General features: G+C 42.7%; 1 protein-coding gene across 14 annotated transcripts in view; it reads right to left on the bottom strand.

Annotated features, from left to right (window-relative positions):
• NRCAM (neuronal cell adhesion molecule) overlaps window positions 1–20,919 on the bottom strand; it is a 268,258-nt gene that overhangs the window by 191,253 nt on the left and 56,086 nt on the right. For all 14 annotated transcript variants that reach the window (XM_044245786.1, XM_044245788.1, XM_044245792.1 and 11 more), the window contains exon 2: window positions 18,976–19,138. The gene's annotated coding sequence lies outside the window, so the exon portion shown is untranslated. The remainder of the gene's footprint in view (window positions 1–18,975; window positions 19,139–20,919) is intronic.

The raw sequence follows: 20,919 nt of genomic DNA, 5'->3' as shown, positions 1-20,919 counted from the left end.
AGACAGCTAATACAACAACATTATTGGAAAGTGAATGGCCCATACAGACTGTAAACATTATCTGCACATCATAATCTCAAAACAGAAAATCTGAGCATCAGGAAGCTTCTAGCTAGGACAGGAAAAAAAAAAGCTACTGAGAAAACAAAGCAAATTCAAGAGCAGCTGTAGGACTTTCACACTTGGGAACCTGGTTTGCAGTCCTGTGAATAGAAAGACATATGAAAAGAATAATTAAAAGACAGCAGAGGCAAGTGTCGACAGACTTGGCTATAAATAGCCTCAATGAGAATGTTGATTTTCCTTTGGGAAATTATTAAATCGAGAGTAGATAGTATCAGTTAAGAATGGGAAAGATCAAAGTGAAAATCCTGCAGGAACTACAGCAACCCCAGGAGTCTCACGATAGAATTAAGGCCTCACCACCGCTTCTAGATGCTCAGTAAGCGTGAAAGGCTTTCGGATGGATGACAAAGTTACCAGCCTCCAAGCAGCCCCAGAGCAAGAGTGCCATCCTTTCTCACCTTACTTACCAGTGTCAGGGCTATCCTGTTCCCAACACTGTTGAGCAGCGGTAGCATTTTAAATGCTCAGAATTTCCATTCCTGCCCGTATGGTAGACCACATGTTCTAGAACTCAAGTAAACACCAGAATATTCTGAATAAAGTACAAGAGACATGTTTGTATGAGAAGAGTAGAGGTATAAGTAATAAAAAGAGAAGTATAAAGATACCAGTAAAGTGAAAACAGTAAAAGGCTAAGCCAGAACTGCAATCAGTAGTTACTTTAAAGGTATCATTCCATTGCCGATAGTAGGGATAAAGTGTCAAGAGTAAAACTCTAGGGCCTGTGACAGGAGAGGTCAGAAGAGAGGCAAGTACAGGAAGCCTGGATCCCTAAGGGCTATGCCACTGGTGAAGTAAAATAAGTAAATAAATAAAATGCTCACCACACAAAGCGAGACAGCCAAGAAACTGTCCCCCTTGACTTTGATATTGAGTGAATGGTAAGTCTACTTGACAATTTGTAATCACCTCACACACTCCTGACATTTGGATTTTAGGCCCTGATTTACACCCTCTGTCTGATCACCCTAAATCCAAAACCGAGAAATTAACTTAAACCAGTCCTGTTTCTCTCTAGAACAACCTAAATCTTTTTTTTTTTTTAAGATTTTATTCATTTATTTGACAGAGAGAACAAGAGCACAGGTAGGCAGAGTGGGAGCAGAGGAAGAGGGAGAAGCAGGTTCCCTGCTGAGCATGGTGCCTGACATGGGGCTCAATCCCAGCACCCTGGGATCAGGACCTGAGCTAAAGGCAGAGGCTTAATCCACTGAGTCACCCAGGTGACCAAGCTTAAATTTTCTATAGAAGAATGCATCCTCAAGCCAGACCTTACTGAGAAATGTGATGTCACAGTTTTAAAAAATTAGATTACATAAAAGAAAGCGAGACACCATGAGGGAGAGTCAGCAGGAGAATACACTACACAACCTGCCAAGATCCTGTAAGTTGGAATTACTGGAATCAAACAAACTGTCTGCTATTAAAAAGATGAAAGAGGGAATTAAATACATAAGAAAAGAATATGAAATTATGAAAAAATGAAGCTGATTTGAAAAGAACCAAGTAAGCTTGCTGAAAGAAAAAAATATAATAGTGTGCTGCCCCTGGGTGGTTCAGTCAGTTAAGTGTCTAGCTCTTGATTTCAGCTCAGGTCATGATCTCAAGGTCGTGAGCTCAAGTCCCAGGTGGTTCTGCACTCATTGCCGAGTCTGCTTGTCCCTCTCCCTCTGTTCCTCCCCCCTGCTTGTGCTCTCTCTCTCTCAAAATAAATAAACAAGATCTTTAAAAAATATACAGTGATTTAAATGAAAAAGTTATTGGATGGGTCAACTAGTTAATAAGACTCAGGCAAGAAAGGAATTAGAGAACTGGAACCCATAGCTGGGGAAATAACCAGACTGCAGCAGAGACCAAAACTAAATAACAAGTGAAGACTACATTTAAAAAAATGCCTCTTAAGAGGCAGTGAAGGATAAAAATAAAGGACTAACATATATATTAAGAATTCCAGACAGAGATAATAGTGAGGATGAGGGAGAAACAATCTGTAAAGAAATAACGCCTATGAGTTTTCCAGAATGGATGTAATATACAAACTTCAAGATTCAGGGAGCAGAATAAACAACAAGCAGGATTATAAGAAACCTCGAAAACCAGAAAACATAAAAATAAACAGAGTCTTGGACCTAGAATACAGGAAAACTTCAGAGTTCCCAAGGAAGCAGAAAATCTCAAGAGTCTCCAGACAAGTCAGTATAGTGAATAAAAAGAAGGCAAGTGTGGAAAATAGGAAGAGGAAATAGAAAACAGAAGGAAGGAGCATCCCGGGGGGGGGGGGTACAGAGAAGAGAGGAAATGGGGCACGGGGCGGGTGGGGGGACAGTTGAAATCCTCACAAGCATGGAAGGCAGGCTTTCCCAAGGACGCTCCCCCTGAAATTCCGACAATGAACCAGAAACTACTGTGGTTTCAGAGTAGTAGGACCTGGAGTCCTGACAGAAACAAATGAAAATCCTTCTTGAGATTGGAGTCAGGATTCCCAGATATGAAGTTCATTCTATTATAGCCTCATAAATAATACCACCAAGCACAAAAAGCACACAATGGAATATTATTCTGCCTTAGAGAGGGAGGGAATGCCGACACCTGCTACAGATGGGATGAGACCTGAGCATGTTATGCTGAGTGAAATAAGCCAGTCACAGACAGATATTGTACAGGTCCACTTCTCTGAGGTCCCTAGAGTAGTCAAGTTCATGGAGATAGAAAATAGGATGGTGGTTGCCAGAGGCGGGGGGATGTAGTGGGGGTGGGGATATGGATTTGTTTAATGTGGATGGCGTTTCTGTTTTGCAAGATAAAAAGCGCTCTGGAGATCAGCTGCCCAATAGTGAGGAAGGATTTAACCAAACTGTGCATTTAAAGATGGCTAAGATGGTAAATCTTTATTACCTGTATTTTACCACAATTAAAACATGTTTTTCATCACAAAAAGAAAAATATTATAAAAGTGACCTGGCAGATTTACAAAACAGTAAATGGAACTTTCGAAAATGAAAACTAAAATCATTAAAAAGTTTTTGAAACACTCAGTATAGGGTAAACACTGTATTAGCCACAGCTAAAGAAAGTTTTACTAAAAAGAAAATAGAGCTAAACAAATGATCCATATGTGAGCACAAGCAGAAGAAAAATATAAAAGAGAGGTTAAGTCACAGAAAACCAAACGAGAGGGGTTAAGTAAATGCAGTTAGAGCCCCGAAGAGGAAGTATGGAAGTGAGGCCACGCTCAAAGAAGTCATGGCTGGGATTTTCCCAGATTTGATGGAGGACACCAAGTCATTACCATAGGAAACACAGTACATCCCAAGAGGGATAAATGATTAAAAAAAATACCACGTAGATGTATTATAATAAAACTATAGATTTCCAATAACGAGAGTATCTTGAAAACAATCAAAGAGAAAAGGCATCTCATCTACACACGGTCTACCTACAGAATTTTCATCTTTTACTCATCCTTGCTGAAGCATATATACGTCAGTACAACCGCTTTAGAAAATAATCCTCTGTTATCTGGTAAAGTCAAAGATGCACATACACAGCTACCCAGCAATTAGACCCCTTAAAAAAAAACAAAAAACAGCCAAAGAATACAACAGCAACAAACATTGCACGTGTGCATCAAGAGACATGTGCAAGAAGGTTCATAGCAGCATTGCTTGTGATCACACAAAAATTTAAAAACAGCCCAAAGGGATAAAAAATTGTGACATATACTATCGGCATTGAAAAAAATCATCTTGAAGAAATCCCACAAACATAATATTAAAAATTAGTATGGCATTAATTACATGTGGTTCATAATATGCAAACTAAACGATGACTTAGGGTCATGTTTACCTCTTGGCAAGGGGGTGTGATCAAGGAATATAACACCAACAAATAATAATGTTAGACTTCCTATGTTGGTTATGTTCATTTTTATTCTTTTCATTGTACATTATGTTATATTTTCATTTTCAAAAATATTAACAGGTAGCAATTTACTGTTTAATTCTAATGATAACTCTGTTAGTGACAGAAGTACAGCTATAACCCCCTTGTACATATGTGAAAAGGGTTTTCTCCCTCCCTCTCCCCTTCCTTCCCCCTTCTCTTTGCTTAGCCAACACCCCCTTCTCCCACTCCCTTAAACAATCCTCCCATGTTATAAAAAGTGATAAGATACTACAAGGAATGTTGAAAGGTCAGTCTACATGCTAATAAGGGATTGTAGTCTGGCCAATGCCGATGGTCAGTCTACATGCTAATGAAGGATTGAAATCTAGCCAATACTGTCTGTTTCCCTTTTGTTAACGACCAATGAAAGTAACTTCCCACTATGTAAATGAAGGATGCTGAGCGAACCAATCAGGGGTATTCCCGCGCGCCAAGTATGCCTTTACATTCAAACCAGCCAATGAAAACTTTGTAACCATGCTTCTGCTTCTGTACGTATGCTTTCGCTTCCCCAAACCCCATAAAAAGGCCCTGAACAAAGGGCTGGCGCGGGAGTCTTCCTAAGACTTGATCGCCCGCAGGTACCTGTGTCAACTCAATAAACCTCGTGCTGTTTGCATCTGATCAGTGGACTCGGCTTGGTTTTTGGGTCCGGGGGTCTCCTCCTGAGAAGGGGTCCATTCCGGGGTGCTTGGAGCCCCGGGGGGATCTTTCATATGGACAAACTGAGGCACAAAAAGATTAAGTAACTTTCCCAAGGTTCCAGGCTGGCAAATGGTGGAGCCAAGAGCAAAGTCTGGGCAGTTTGTTTCCATAGTCTCTCTCTTTTTTGTATCTATGTAATATTCCATTCTAAAAACAAAAAGAAATGAAAAGGAGAAAAATGCTTGGCATTAATGCTCCAAGGACTAACGCCATTAAAAATGTTTTGCAAAAAGCTAAATGCCTGGGTTGCCTTGGTGGCTCAGTGGGTTAAAGCCTCTGCCTGCCGCTCAGGTCATGACCTCAAGGTCCTTGGATTGAGTGCCCCCCCCCACTCAGTGGGGAGCCTGCTTCCCCCCACCCCCACCCCACCTGCCTTTCTGCCAACTTGTGATCTCTGTCAAATAAATAAATAAAATCTTTTAAAAACGCTAAATATATTGTGTGTATCTATATAGATGTGTGAGTGTTACATAAATTATGCATCAAAAAGTTAATAATCATTTTACCTGTGTAAAACTTTTCTTCATTTTTTAAAATTATCTGCAATGAATATTTATCACTTTTTACTCAACGGGGGAAAAACTCAACATTATTTAAACAGAATCTTGCCTTTGGTTTAAAAAAAAAAAACAAAACCCACATATCCTAAATCATGTGCTAACGTGCATAGTCAGCCTAATTACATCTTGCCTGGCAGATAACAGATAACCATGAATATTCCTGCTTCCAAAAAAAGGGCCTTCATGTTGCATCCAAAGGCAAACAGCGTTTTAAATCTCAGCAAAAAATTTTAAGAGGCTGGTGAGGAGTTGCTTGGGGCCGGTCTTGACACGCACCTCAGCCAATTTCTGTGGCTTCAGGGCAATCCCAGCAGCACCCGAGGCAGAAGGGTAAGGGCGGGAGTGGGGAGGGGGGGGGGGGGGGGGGGGGGGGGGGGGGGGGGCGGGGCGGGAGGGGGCGGTGAGGTCCTCTGTGCACAGCCCCCGAGCTGAGTAAGGAGAGACACAGAGGGAATTTTAGGCAACAATCAAGAAACAGACTCACAATACAAAGAGATTAGCTGCCTGACTAGCAAGTTGAGAAAAACAGTCGGACAGCAGTGCCAGCTTCCCGCTGACATTCAGGAAAGCAGGGGAGGCTGAGGGGGCCGCGTGGAAGCCGCTAATTGTGCGCTGCCGAACCCGCAGGGTCACTTTAGGCGCCGCATCTGCTTCGATTTCCAGAGGAGGGGGGAGGGAAGGCATGTCTGCAAAGCAGTTTTTGGTGTTTGGGTCTGTATCTTTTTTGTTTTTTGCGTGTCGTTGACACACAGCGTCACACAGGTGCACGCAGGCGCACGACGCTGTGAGCTCACACCTCCACACAGGGCACCGCCAGGGCAGCTGCCGGCTGTCCGGATCCAGCCTGGGTACAACAGCACTGGCTGCGCCCCCCTGCCCCGCCGCTTACTCCCATGACTCACTCCTTCCGAACCTGGCAGCCTGTGGCTCCCACTCCCCAGCTTTCCTGAAGGTGGAGGAGCCTCTAGGGACCAAGAGCTGTAGAGTGTGCGTGTGTCAGCCAGCGAGGAAGTACTGAGTCAGAAGTACTGAGTCACGCTCCTGCCTCCCCCACCTCCGCACGGAAGTGCTGATGCCCACCAGCCCGGGTTCACGCACACGGCAGGCTCCACACGCACACCCAGGTTTCGAACGTTTTTAACAACTTCATATGCACAAATAAAAACTGCATCGACTCCAACACTACCCAGCCTCAGTTTCCACCCAACGCCCGGTAGCGCACTGCGGAGCACCCACTGTTCACCATCTGTCAGGAGGCCCCTCACGCAGCAGCTTCCAGCATCGCAGCAGATCCTTAGCTTTTCTTCTGAAGCTTTGGTTCCCGGCTTGGGGGAAGGATAGAGTAGCACCTGCAAACAGGTGCTCTGCAAACAGTCCCTCCACTTGGGTCCCATTTCGTTGGCCCCAAGCCACACCACACCACACCACACACACAACACAGACACACACCACACACACCACATACACCATACCACACACACACACACGAACACACAACATACCACACCACACCCACAATATACACAACACACACAACATACCACCACACACACACCTCACACACACCACACACACCACACACACTCACACTACACATACCACACACATACACCACACACCACACATACATATACACACACACCATATACACACACACTACACATACCACACACACATCACACCACATACAACACACACACACACACACACACACACACTGTGCCTTCTCAGAATGATGTAGCCCAAGAAAACAGCCTTCAAAGGTCACTTGTCTGGCGCATAACCTCCCAAATCAAGATTAACAACTCAAATGTATTAAAATGAGAATTGGGAGTTATTTTTCACCTTTGATTTCATTTAAAAATAACAAATTACAAAATAGTAGCTGGAAAGGGAACCTGGTAATGAATATTTATGAAGTCTGCTCACCAGAAATAAAGACAAAAGCTGCCTTTTCTTGTCACATTGAAGTGAAAACAAACAAGACCTGGAGGAGGCACCAGGAGAGTCCAAAGGAAACTCTGACTGCAGGGGTGAAGACAAGGAGTGCGAGTCGGCTAGAATATAGCGCCGGACTGGGTGATGCACAACCCCAAGAATTCTTTTTTTTTTTTTTTCCAATTTATTTATTTTCAGAAAAACAGTATTTATTAACAACCCCAAGAATTCTAATGAACACAATCCAGGGGCTTTCATGGCGTCCCATCTCCAACAAGGGCAGTCATTTGGCTCATGGTGAATAGCTCTAACTCTTGGCTTTCTAGCTAAAGAAGACAGAGAAATTTCAATAAAAATTAAGAATAAGAGGTTGAAAAATGCTCCTTTTTAATGAAGTACAGTCTCATACTTTATCAACTCCCATTTTGCCAAAGACAACTGGTGAAATATATGAATAAAGCCTGCGATTTCTTGGTTATTTTATGCTGGGGAATGTGTGCTTGCTTTTCACTTTTGGGTTTCAGTGACGACTGAGTGAGGCCACCAAAGTTCTTATTCCCTGATATGCCAGTAAGAGTCAGAGCTTAGAAGGGGTACATTTGGCTTAAGAGCAGGAAAAAAAAAAAATTGCTGAAGGGCACAGCTGGGCTGCGGGAAAAGAAAGCTTTCATTTCCATATGAATCTAAACCTTTAAAAGCAAAACTAGAGTGTATGAAACTTTTAAAAACCTGAAAGTCACTAAAAATCTATCAGATCTGCTAGCGACCTCTTCAAAGGGAAGGGAGATTTGACAGAGGAGATTTGACAGCAACGACAGGAATAGAAATAGAACCCTTTCATGTTATTACCGCAGGGGCTGAAATTGTCCTTACCTTATAGTACTTCAACTTGAAAGTACATATGAATCCCTAGGCATCTTGTTAAAATGCAGATTCTGATTGAGCAGGTCTGGGATGGGGCCTGAACTTTTGCATTTTTAACAAGCTCCCAGGTGTTGATGCTCTTGGTGCTTGTCTGTAGCCCGTGTTTTTAGTAACATGCGTGTACAACATGAAAACAGAAGCCCGAAGATCGGAGTTTCAGCGCCTGCTGTGGGTTTCGCATTAGGATTTGGAGGCATATCCCCAAACGCAGTTTTCTTTTCTTTTTTAAGGTTGATTGATTTATTTGAGAGACAGAAAGACAGTGTGTGAGTGGGGGGAAGGGCAGATGGAGAGGGAGAGAAAACCCTTAAGCACGTACCCCCCAGAGGGCAGCACATGGATGCAGGGCTCGGTCCCAGGACCCCCAGATCATGACCTGAGCCCAAACCAAGAGTCATATGCTTAACCACCAACTGAGCCACCTGTGTGCCCCCCCCAACCAAGCTCAGTTTTCTTATTTGACAGACGCTCATTTGCCCTAGTTACCTCATGGGTCATCATGAGGCTGGAATTAACAACCTGCCAAGTGCTTTGTAAATTACAAAGGACAAAGAACAGCAGCATTATCATCGTTACTAAAAAGATCATGAAGCATAAATAACTGAAGGTCCCAAAGTGTTTTGAGGTATGCTTAAGGTAGCTTAGCAGTAGGGCAAGGACGACACTGAGCAAACTCAGAGAGGGAACTCAACTGGGTGAGTCATTTGGGCTGACAGGCAATGCCAGGCACTGTACCAGATTCTTCTGTGTTAGAACATGAAGGCACCCTCAACAGATGCAAGACAGAGGGTAGCCTGAAACACCGGGCTAAGAACTGTGCGCATTCTCATGAGACAGAGAGTCATCTGACAAGTCTTAGCTTAGCAGTAAAAGAAGGAATTAAATTAGGTATTTTAATGAGCTCTATTGGGGAGAATATTGAAGACATGAGAATCAGTAAGAATGCCTTTAAAACTCACTTTTCTAGCAGTGGATCCATTTAATTGAGCAAAAACTGAAACAAAATCTCTATATTTATGTATGTTTCTTAAAAATTAAAAAGTTAAAAAAGAATGAAAGCAGAATTGCTTTAGGTCAAGAGGCAATGGAACCCTGGGGACAAGCTCTCAGATCTGGTCTTCTTTTTGGAAGAAGGTACTCTAGTTTGATAAGCGTCTAGATCGGATGCTGGAACTGGAAATCCAGAAGAAGCTTAGGTACACATAGTTCATGAGAGAACAGCTCTTCTGGTGGCTGAGGCCGAACCAGGGCCAGACGTCCTGGCTGCCTAAAAGTGCTCTTTCATCTCCATTATCTTGTCTCGGACCCTTCGTATTGACAAGACACACCAAGGAGAAAATGTAAAATCCAATATACTTAGGAATCATTTAGAAACTTCTTAGTGCCTTCCCCTTATCTTCTGACACTGAGGTCTTCAAAGAGCATTTAGCTTAAAAACCCTAGTCCCATATCCACTCTCTAATCTTATCTCTGAGCAATTAATTGATTGAAAAAGTTGTTCTCTAAAGCTCCAAACTTCCTGCTGTTGTTTGAAAGCCCTTCTTAATGATGTTACACTCAGGGAAATATTTTAACAGTGTCCTCCCAAGATCTGAGTCTCAAAAGAACTTAATACTGAGTACAAATAAACGACTCAGGATAGTAGATTTTGACTTAATTTTATTGAATATAAAGAGAGGACATACAGTAAGATCAAAAATTATAAGATATCTGTAAGATTTTAAAATTTATGGGAAGACACTTATCCAATGAAAAAGGTTTATGATCACAAGGCCACATACGAGACCTATATGGACATTTTCAAAGATACTGTAAGAGATTTTAGTTATAAAGAAAATAAATGTAGATAAATAGTTGTGATCTTCCATTTGCAAAACAGAGCACATGTGTTTGAGTTTCTGGAAAGCATCATTTCTGAAGTCTGAAGTCACAGAACCACAGAGTTCAGAGTTCGCCATAAATGCTCTGGGGAGCATCTCAGCGATTCAAGGCTGAATGCTGTTTTTCCTTTCTTTGAAGATTTTTTTAAGTGTATATTCTGTAAGCTCCTTTCCGTGCCTTACTGTTTAAGAGCAGAAGAATTCCCTTGATACAAACCCAAATATCTTCCTCCTTTAATTTATGTCCATTTTTTCTTGTTCTGTCCTCTGTGAACATGGATAAAATAGGTCGAGTATCTCCCTTTAAAATCTCTCCATTTACTTGAGGATAGAAGGGAATTATGTACACCTGAATCCCCCAATCTTAAACAATTCCAGATCTTTCACTTTTACCCATAGACTTTTCTTCCCATCTCTTCAATGACTTTAGGTTCCCTTTGGAACCTGGCCTGACTTCTCCACACACTTTATGAAAGGAGGCTAACCATGTGGAAGAATGATTTCAATTTGCAGGTGATACATCTTTTATTAAGCTTCTTCTCTCTACCAAAGCAAATGCTGTAATAAAAATGACATTAAAAACACATTCTGTATCATAACCAATTGGTCAGAAATTGCTGGTAATTACAATGAAGGTAAAATTTAATGAACATTTCCAGTGTCCAGGCACTGGACACTGCCAAATTCTGACAATGACTCTAAGAGGTAGGTGTTGTCATCTCCATTTCTCACAGGAAAGGCCTGGGTCAGACAGACTGTCAAGAGACCTTGATTCTGATTCCAGAGCTATGACCTTCTCGCAGTGCTCGAGAGATACACAATCACAGACTCACGCAAACGCAGGCGTGACATGGACCCTGGATGGCTGCTGTAGGTCAGGTTTCCCTTGAGTTAGACTCTGAGATGGAGATTGCCCTGCAGGGATTGTATGGGGGAGGGGCCTGAACAAAGTAGGACAAGGCAGAGGGAGAAGCGGGGCTGTGGGACAGCCACAACAAAAGCCCTGGCTGACCCTACCGATCTGATAGAGTTGTTTTGAATTGGGGCAAGGGTCTTTGTGTCCCCAAACTGACCAGTCATTGAATGTATACTGCTGCCCCCAGGTTGGGTGGTCTAACCTTTTTTTTTTTTTTTTTTAAGATTTTATTTATTTATTTGATAGATCACAAGTAGGCAGAGAGGCAGGCAGAGAGATAAGGGGGGAAGCAGGCTCCCCACTGAGCAAAGAGCCCGATGCGGGGCTCGATCCCAGGACCCCGGGATCATGACCTGAGCCGAAGTCAGAGGCTTAACCCACCGAGCCACCCAGGTGCCCCTGGTTTAACCTTTAAGGAGGTAACCCTCTGTAGCCAAAGCCTGAGGACGGACAGCAAGGAGGGACCCAGCCTTGAGCTCACAGCTGGACATACCCCCAGAAAGTGGGGACAGAGTGTCTCTGTCCTCCCTGAGTGCTCCCTCCTCACTGAGTGCCTCAGTCCCCCTCAGAGGTGGGCAGGGCACCTGGGTGACACATGATAGCTCAACTACCGTGAGTGTTTTCTGATCCCCAACTTCAGATATGGGTCTGCGTACCTATTTACAGGTTTGTAAGTAAAACAAGTTGCATAGCTTTAATGCCAAAGAAATAAGTAAGATTGAGCAGGGATAAAGGACCACAAACAACTGCTTTAGCTCCTGTGCAGTGAATGAGGAACCTATCTCTATTTCTGTGACTCTGTCCTTTTGCTAGGACACTTTCTCCATGGGACACACACACTACAATGGTGAATCTGAACAAAACATGAAAGCAAAGAAAGGTAACAGGAAGGACAGAGAATAATTTGAAATACTGGTAACATAATTATTATCCAAGTGGATGTCGCGTGTTTGAACGGTCCTGGTTGATTAAAATATATGCGTCCTCCAAGTGAAAGATGATAGAAGGGATGAAAAAACCTTGTTCGTAGTGCTGCACCCTCAATAATTTTTTTTAATCCTCTATCTTTTCTCACAGATTTTATTTTCTAAACAGTATTAAAAAGACATAATTGTCTTAGGACAATCTGCTTAAAAAAAAACAAAAACAAAAAAAAAAAACAGCCCAACTACTTTGGCTATTGATCATGAAGTAGAAGTTCTGTTTCATTGTCCACTTTACAAATGAGATCAGAAACAGTTTTCAAATTTAAAATCAAACGTGTTTATCTTTTATTGTTAGCTATGTATCCATTCTGCAGAAGCTTTTAAAAAGCTAGAAAGCCAACAATGAGCAAGAATCGTTTATCAGGGCATGAGTCTGAAGTAGATACCAGGGGATATGGAATCCAGCTTATATGATGGGAAAATGTGAGGAGTCATTAATTCATATTATGCTGCCTCACTATTCTATTAATGACTGCAAAAATAAATTCTCCAGTTACCGTGCTCATTGTAACGTGAGCGGCAAGATATCGGGGCAGAAGCTGGAGTTCAAAAAGTTAATAATAAACCTGAATCAAGAATAATTTCCAAAGTACGCAAACAACAAAAGGCAGTGAAGAGTGAAAATTCAAAGGCAGCAACATTATCTGATTAGAAATCCGTCATCATTGTCCTCCACCAAAATGGCCCCCAAATTGCTGATGTAGTCTGTGACCTCTATAGTGGGATTGAATTTGTATCAAAAGTTGGCGGCTCAGCATTTCCTCTCCCCTTTCTTTTTAAAATCCCACACCACGGAAGGGCAGAGGGGAACACATTTTACTGTTAAATATGATTTGAGCCTGTTGGCAGACTGCCCGTTCAAAGTATCACCCTGGCAACTCACCTGTGGCTTCTCCTTTCTGACAGGAGTGGTTCCCAACAATCCTCGTCCAGCAGGACTCTATGCTCTAACCACTGGGTGGAAGGAGGGCTTCAATACTTGGAAACTATTTCAAACTCTAAATACTTTATTTTTATTTTATCATTTATTTATTTATTTATCTATTTATGAGTGAGCGTGTGGGTGGGGGGTGAGATCAGAGGAAGAGGGAGAAAGAGAATCTTTTCTTTTCTTTTTAAAGATTATATTTATCTATTTGGCAGAGAGATCACAAGTAGGCAGAGAGGCAGGCAGAGAGAGAGAGAGAACCAGGCTCCCTACTGAGCAGAGAGCCCGATGTGGGGCTCGATCCCAGGACCCTGAGATCATGACCTGAGCTGAAGGCAGAGGCTTAAGCCACTGAGCCACCCAGATGCTGGAGAAAGAGAATCTTAAGCAGGCTCCAGACCTAGCATGGATCTCCATGCCGGGCTCGATCTCATGACCCTGAGATCCAATCTCATGATCACGACGAACTGAGCTGAAATCAAGAGTTGGGTGCTGAGTCGACTGAACCACCCAGGCGCCCCCCAAACTCGAAATACTTTTAAGTGGTGACTCCACAGCTTCCATAAACTCTATCCACTGTGTTGTCTGCAAGATAGCGCTTGCAATACCCACTCTGGCAGGGGAGCAGAACGCAGCCGGCCAGTGCTGTTGCATTCTTCTGCCCTGCCCACAGCAAGAGAGCTCAGGAGAAGACCCTATGACTAAGCCAAACTACAGTGGAGAAAGGCTGGCGTGCCCTTTCCCAGCCACCCTCCCATCTTGGGCTGTCGTCAGTGGCTCCCATATCTGTCCATCCTTGTTCATGCTGTTTTTCTGCCCACAGAGCCAAGCTATGCAGAGAGCGAATGCATCAACGTCTCCCTAAACCAGCCCCCTTACCAGATGAAGGGAGGTTCACCTACTTCCCATACCCACGATAGACCATTTCCATACCAGTTCCATACACACAAAGTGTCACGGGTTGCACGTTTTGGAGACATCATGCTCATTTGTGTCTTTTGCACACAGGACATGAGTGAGACAGAAAAAGAGACGCAGAGAGAGGCACAGACCGAAAAAAGGGAGAGACCAAAACAGGAAGACCTATTTCTTGGGCCCTGCACACACACGAGTGTAAGCTCCTTTTGTTTACAGCGGCTTTCGGGGTGAGTGAATCAGGCTCTATACACGCACTCTGACGACTCATGGCCCACTGCTCGCGCAGCAATGACTGGCCACTCTGTGAACTTCAGAGAACAGTCCATTGTCCTTGAGACCACCTACAACTCGCAAGCACGTGCCATCCGTCTAAGCTACACCAACTCAGCTTTTCCATAAATTCATTTTCTAGACACAAAATCCATCGGGTACTGCAATGTAGTTGACCAAATCAGAAATACCTTGGCCTTAAGAGAGTTGGTTTTAAAATAATTAATGAATGTCTCCCCTTTTTTTAATGTATGAAAGTTGTATTTTATTTAAAAAGGGCAAATAATGGGGTGCCTGGGTGGCTCAGTGGGTTAAAGCCTCTGGTTTCGGTTCAGGTCATGACCCAGGGTTCTGGGATCGAGCCTCGAGTTGTGCTCTCTGCTCCGCGGGGGGACTGCTCCCCCCTCCCCCGCCTACCTCTCTGCCTGCTTGTGACCTCTGTCAAATAAATTTTAAAAATATATTAAAAAATAGTAAAAAGGGCAAATAAGGGGTGCCTGGGTGGCTCAGTTGGTTAAGCAGCTGCCTTTGGCTCAGGTTATGATTCTGGGGTCCTGGGATCGAGCCCTACATCTGGCTCCCTGGTCAGTGGAGGGTCTGCTTCTCTCTCTCTCTCCCCCTCTGCCTGGTGCTCTGCTTACTTGTGCGCTCTCTCTCTCTCTCTCCCTCTTTCAAATAAATAAAATAAAATAAAATAAAAAGGGCAAATAAGTGGCTCAGTGTTTAAGCCTCTGCCTTTGACTCAGGTCATGATCCCAGGGTTCTGGGATGGGCCCCATATCAGGCTCTCTGCCTGCCTCTCTGCCTAATTGTGATCTCTCTGTGAGAGAGAGATAAATAAATAAATATTTTTTTAAAAAAAATAAATAAATAATTTTTTTTTTTTTAAAAAGGGCAAATAAAACTGGAAACTGGGTTGCATAGCCAGTACTTGAATTGTGTGAAAATGTGGCTAACAAAACTGTTGTGACTGAAAGTACCCATTGGGGGGTGACACCTGGGTGGCTCAGTGGGTTAGGTGTCTGCCTTCAGCTCAGGTCATGATCCCAGGTCCCTGCTCAGGGGAGAGTCTGCATCTCCCTCTTCCTTGTTCTTGCATGTTCTTGCTCTCTCCCTCTCTCTCTGTCAAATAAATAAATAAAATCTTAAAAAAAAAAAAAAAGAAACTACATACTACGGAAAAATTGGCTGGATGACAAATATTGAGATGATTATCTTTTTCTTAAACTAGAACTGAAACATGGGTGGTTTTGATTGTCCACTGATCCTACATTTCAGTAGCGGAAACAGCTTAAACAAATAAACAAACAAAAAGCCATGTTTAAAAAGTTTAAAACTGGGGTGCCTGAGTGGCTTAGTCATTAAGCATCTGTCTTCAGCTCAGGTCATGATCCCAGGATCCTAGGATGGAGTCCTGCATCGGGCTCCCTGCTCAGTGGGAGACCTGCTTCTCCCTCTCCCACTCCCCCTGCTGTGTTCCTTCTCTGACTCCCAATCTCTCTGTTAAATAAATAAATAAAATATTACAAGAAAAAGCTTTTTAAATTAACAAAATCAAGTAAGTTCATCGAGGCCTAAAATAATAAAGCGAAATCTGTTTATTGAGAGGAGAGCAACTGGCCAAGGCAAATGCCATCGGTGTGAACGGACTGACTTCAGTCAATTTCTTATTACTTTAAGATGTCCAGGTAACCTCACAGGGCACTAAAGACGTGGAACAAAAGAAAGTAAGTAGGTGGAAGGGGAAGCCTGAGTTTCAACAGACCAGGGTTCTGACTCCAGCTGTTAGCACTAGGTCATTTACTTAATTATGCTTCAAATTAATTTCCTTTTGTGTAAAAGTGAAAGTAATAGATTAGCGGATCTGGGAAGTTTCTGGAAAGATAGTAAAGAAACGGACTAGAAAGAGTAAAAAGGAGGCATTTTGTGATTTTTCTAACAGGTCTTAAGGGAAAAGGTCAGTAAGCTAATTAAAGCCATAGTAATCAAATAAAATTCACTCAAAATAGTATGATTGTCTGTATTATTTGAATTTAAAATTTTTACCCACAGCATTCCCTCAAAGAAGGCTCTGAGTAATGTCTAAGTGGGGTAGACTGCTCTGGAACAGTGCAGCCTCTGTTAAAATAGCCTCCCTTCATGACGTGCTGCGTGATGCTGGGAAAACCCGAAGGAGAGACCCTGAGGAGACAGGAAAGATCCTGCTCCATCTCCCGAGGATACTGCTCGAATCCTGGGCAGAGCACTGAAGGTGATGACTAGATAAGAAACCAGGAGAGAAACAGAAAAAGAATTACCCTTTGAAAAACAAAGCATGTTCCTTACCTAATTTCCGTAAATACTGTGAATTCAAATGAAGAATGGCACTGGCTTACAACTCCGAAATCTTAGGGTTTTCATTGTTTGTTTATTTATTTATTTATTTTTTAAAATACTGGCTTGAAGCAACGTCCACAATAGCCAAACTATGGAAAGATCCTAGGTGTCCATCAACGGATGAATGAATAAAGAAGAAGTAGTATATATATATACAATGGAATACTATGCAGCCATCAAAACCCCTAAAATCTTGTCATTTGCAACAATATGGATGGAACCAGATGTAGATGGAACTAAGGGAAATAAGTCAATCAGAGAGGGACAATTATATGATCTCACTGATTTGAGGAATTTGAGAAATAAGACAAAGGATCACAGGGGAAGGGAGGGAAAATGAAACAAGATGAAGCCAGAGAGGGAGACAAACCTTAAGGAACTCTTGGTCTCGGGAAACAAACTGAGGGTGGCTGGAGTGGAGGCAGGTGGGAGGGACTGGGTGGCTGGGCGATGGACAGTGGGGAGGGTTTGTGCTACGGTGAGCACTATGAACTGTGTAACTGATGAATCACAGACCTGTACCCCTGAAGCAAATTATACATTAAATGTTAATAAAAAATAAAATAAATAAATACTGGCTTAAATTTCCTTTCACCAAACTAATAAAGTCTCCACATTTGTCCCTAGGAAAAGACCCTTATTTATTTATTTATTGAGAGAGCACACGTGTGCTCATGGTGCAAGAGCATGGTCTGGGAGACAAAGAGGGAGAGGGGGAGAGAGAGAACCTCAAGCAGACTCCCTGGTGCGTGCGAAGCCCAGTGCAGGGCTCGATTCCACAACCCTGAGATCATGACCTGAGCCGAAACCAAGAGTCAGACGCTTAAACAACTGAGCCACCCTGAGCTCATGGTGCTCAGCCACCCTGAGCACCCAGGTGCTCCTACTTATTTCGTAACTGGAAGTTTATACCTCTTAATCCCCTTCCCCTACTGCACCCGTCTCCCCACATCCCCCCATCTGACAAGCACCAATTTGTTCTCTACATATGTGAATCTCTTTTTGGGGTGTGTGTGTGTGTGTGTGTGTGTGTGTGTGTGTTCATTTGTTTTGGGTGTTAAATTCCATATATAAGTGAAATCATGATTTTCATCTTTTTCTGTCTGATTATTTTGAAAGCTTAAGTACAAAATCAAAGTTACATTTCAAAAAAGATTTTTAACTATTGCCTGTAACTCCCAAGTCAATGTTTCTGGCCTGGAACCCTCCCCTAACCTCCGTGCCTACACTTCCAGCTGTCCAGTGCACATTTCCCCCTAGATGTCTCATGTAGACCTCAAAGTCCTCTCCACCTCAAGACAGGGTCTGCTTACCCCCTAAACTCCCTTTATGTCATGGGAGGCAGAAACCTGAGAATCACAGGTCCTAACATTTTCTCACTTCCAATGTCCAAACCATCACCACATCCAGCACAGTCTAGCTCTGTGAAAGCTCTCTTCCTCTGTTCCTCACTGCTTCCTAATTTCATCCTCTCATCTCTTCACCAGATCCGCCCAAAAGAAGTCTTCCTTCAGTCGTGCTCACCTCCAGGTGCTTCTCTACAGTCTCTCTGAGGTAACATAACTAAAATACCAGTGGTTGCCATCTTAAAACCCTCAGTGCTTACACACACACACACACACACACACACACTCTCTTCACACCTGTGGTTCAACAACCCTGGACAATTTACTACTTCTGCATGCAGGCTTCACACCTCTCCCACTGTTCCTGCCGGCAATACCCTCCTCCACTCTCCACCAGGCCAACTCCTACTCATCTTTCAAGGGCCCTTTCAGGGGTCACCTCCTCCAAGAAGCCTAATTTTACACACAGAATTTCTGGCCACAGGCTGCATTCAATGTCTTTTTCCTTCCTTGATGCACTCTCAATACACTTTCATCGTGTCTGTCTCTTGCATTCGACAGATATTCCTTGAAGATGAAGACTTACTACTTTTGCTTCTTGAGATCCTAGTGAAATTTACAAAAATCAAAATAAAAATGAATCAAACTATAAAGAAAAAATAGATTGGAGGGCATAAGAGTATTTTACAGGATTTCAAATATTTGGAAATAGCAATTGTTTTTCTTACTTACGCAAATAATACTTCATGGTTTACAAAGTGCTTTCATATATATTATTTTGTTTTATCCTTAAAAAAATTCTAAAAGGCAGGGCAAGGCAGATATGAAGGCTCTCAGAAACCCCAAATACATAAGAAACTCCTCTAAAAGAGAAATGTTATTGATTTTTCAAGGTGCGCGCGTGTGCATGTGTGTTCAAATAAGTCTTCTTAGCTCAGAGCTACAACTTCAAATAAATTCCTGTTGCATCAAAATAGTCATTTGATTTCCTTCATAGCTACTAAAAAATTCTCCTGAAAAAGAAAAGCTCTCAATTCTTTGTAGAGAATTTTCAATAATCTATTTCCTTATACACTCTTTTCCAAGAAGTCGATTTTAGAATACAGAACAGCTCATTTAGATTTCTACAGACAAAGAGAAAACTGATTCGCTCTCACCTTCAGAAGATCCACTGAGGCCCAAAGCCTCCTGAACCTTTCCCTGGTGCTTGAAAGCTGTCCTTTTCTCAGAATGATGTCAACAGCTCAGAGTAGCTTTGGCCAAAGTCTTCAGAAAACAGGGCAGTGGGTGCTGTGCTGAGGAAGATTATCACAAGGATTCCTGAATAGGAAAAAAAAAAAAAAAAAACACAGAAGAGTGTAAATAGTTTTGGGTTAGTTAATTCTATTAAGCTGATATTTCATTCTATCATCCTACTAAATTCGACAAGGGGAACTTAATACATACTAAATTCCATGATTAATTTCTGTAGTTAAGAACATCAATGTCTTAAGACTTTCATCTATTTATTGGCCACAGGTCATGAAAACAGGTAACATAATTCCAGTTACATTTTAGCATAGGATAGGAGTCTGAATGACCCCTGAACAGCAGGAAACAACTGTGCACACAAATTAAAGAGGGAAAAAAAGGCACTTGATCTTATTCTGCTCTAATACTCCATGGGAATACCAGTTGCCTTACAATCACATCAGCACACAGGCTGCGGCTGGGAAGAATCTAATACCGACCGAAAAGAACAAACAGTGACGAGCCAAGTATTTGATCAAGGTTGACGATGTCAGGGAGGAACTCAGCAATGCAATTACATTTTAGAGGTGGCTTTGAAGGCGGTGAGAAAAGAGTGTCTGGAAATAAAAGGGGTTGCTAAACACATCACCGTAAGAAAACAAGCACAAGGTTAAGATAGAAAGAAACGGAAACCACCTTACAGAAGCGCTGAATATTGTGTTTGCTTAATACCTCACTTTTAAGAGAAACGGAAAAAGTCACAGAAAAGAGTATTCAGAAAACCTCTTTGAAACCAAAACTTGGGGTCGGTGTACAGCAAGGAGAGCAGGAGATGGGAGGGCAAGACCTGCTCCCAGCGCTAACGGTCTGACCTTGGGCTTGCTAAGTACTTCTCAACCTTGCGGGCACCAGGGGAGCTTGTAGAAAGTATCGCTGGCTTGGCTCCATCCAGGCCAGATACATCCCTGACATGAAATCAGCATTTTTTCCAAAGACACAAAGTCAGAGAAGATGTTTCCAGATGGCTCATCTAGCTCAAATATTCGGCCTCTTCCTAACATTTGTCATCTCCTTAATGGTTTGCAGCTTTGATAACTCGTTTGTTTTAAAACAAATGTGATTTAGGGACACCTGGGTGGCTGAGTGGGTTGGGGCCTCTGCCTTCGGCTTGGGTCATGATCCCGGGATCCTGGGATCAAGCCCTGCATCGGGCTCTCTGCTTGGCAGGAAGCCTGCTTCCCCCCTCTTTCTCTGCCTGCCTCTCTGCCTACTTGTGATCTCTATCTGTCAAACAGATAAATAAAATCTTTAAAAAAAAATAAAACAAATGTGATTTAAATTATTATTATCCAAAGTTTAAAACCCTATAAACTTAAACCGTGCCCCAATTTTTGAGAACAAGAGACTGAGGCTCTGAGAAGTACAGTGACATAGGCAAGGTCCAAGGAAAAGAACACCGCTAGGATGGAATCAAGTCTTCTGGGGGAGGTATGTCAAGTGGACACAAGATTCTTTCCGGCTGGGCCGGTAAGACCAGAAGACAAGGAGCCACACCAGCACCAGGCTCTCTGGGCTCCCACCCCTTACAGAATAATAAAGATAAGAAAGAATCCTACTAGCTAAATGACAGCACTTCATATGAGCTGGACCCTGCTAAGAAGCACTTCAATCCTCACCGAATTCTCAGACCCAACTAATATTATTATAATAGTTTATTTATAATTTACAGATGAGGAAATTGAAGCCAAGTGAGCTTAGTCTTGTCTCCAGAAAGGGGGAACTAGAACTTTAACAAAGCTAGTCTCTCTCCTAACCATGTATTTCCTGGGAGGAATACAGTTAACAGAAAGTTAGAGGTAAGGCTCCTCCAT

This window comes from Neovison vison, chromosome 4, assembly GCF_020171115.1.
Source record: "Neovison vison isolate M4711 chromosome 4, ASM_NN_V1, whole genome shotgun sequence".
NCBI classification, from domain to species: domain Eukaryota; kingdom Metazoa; phylum Chordata; class Mammalia; order Carnivora; family Mustelidae; genus Neogale; species Neogale vison.
The sequence above is the reverse complement of the archived record's forward strand: the minus strand, read 5'-3'. Positions and strand labels throughout refer to the sequence as shown.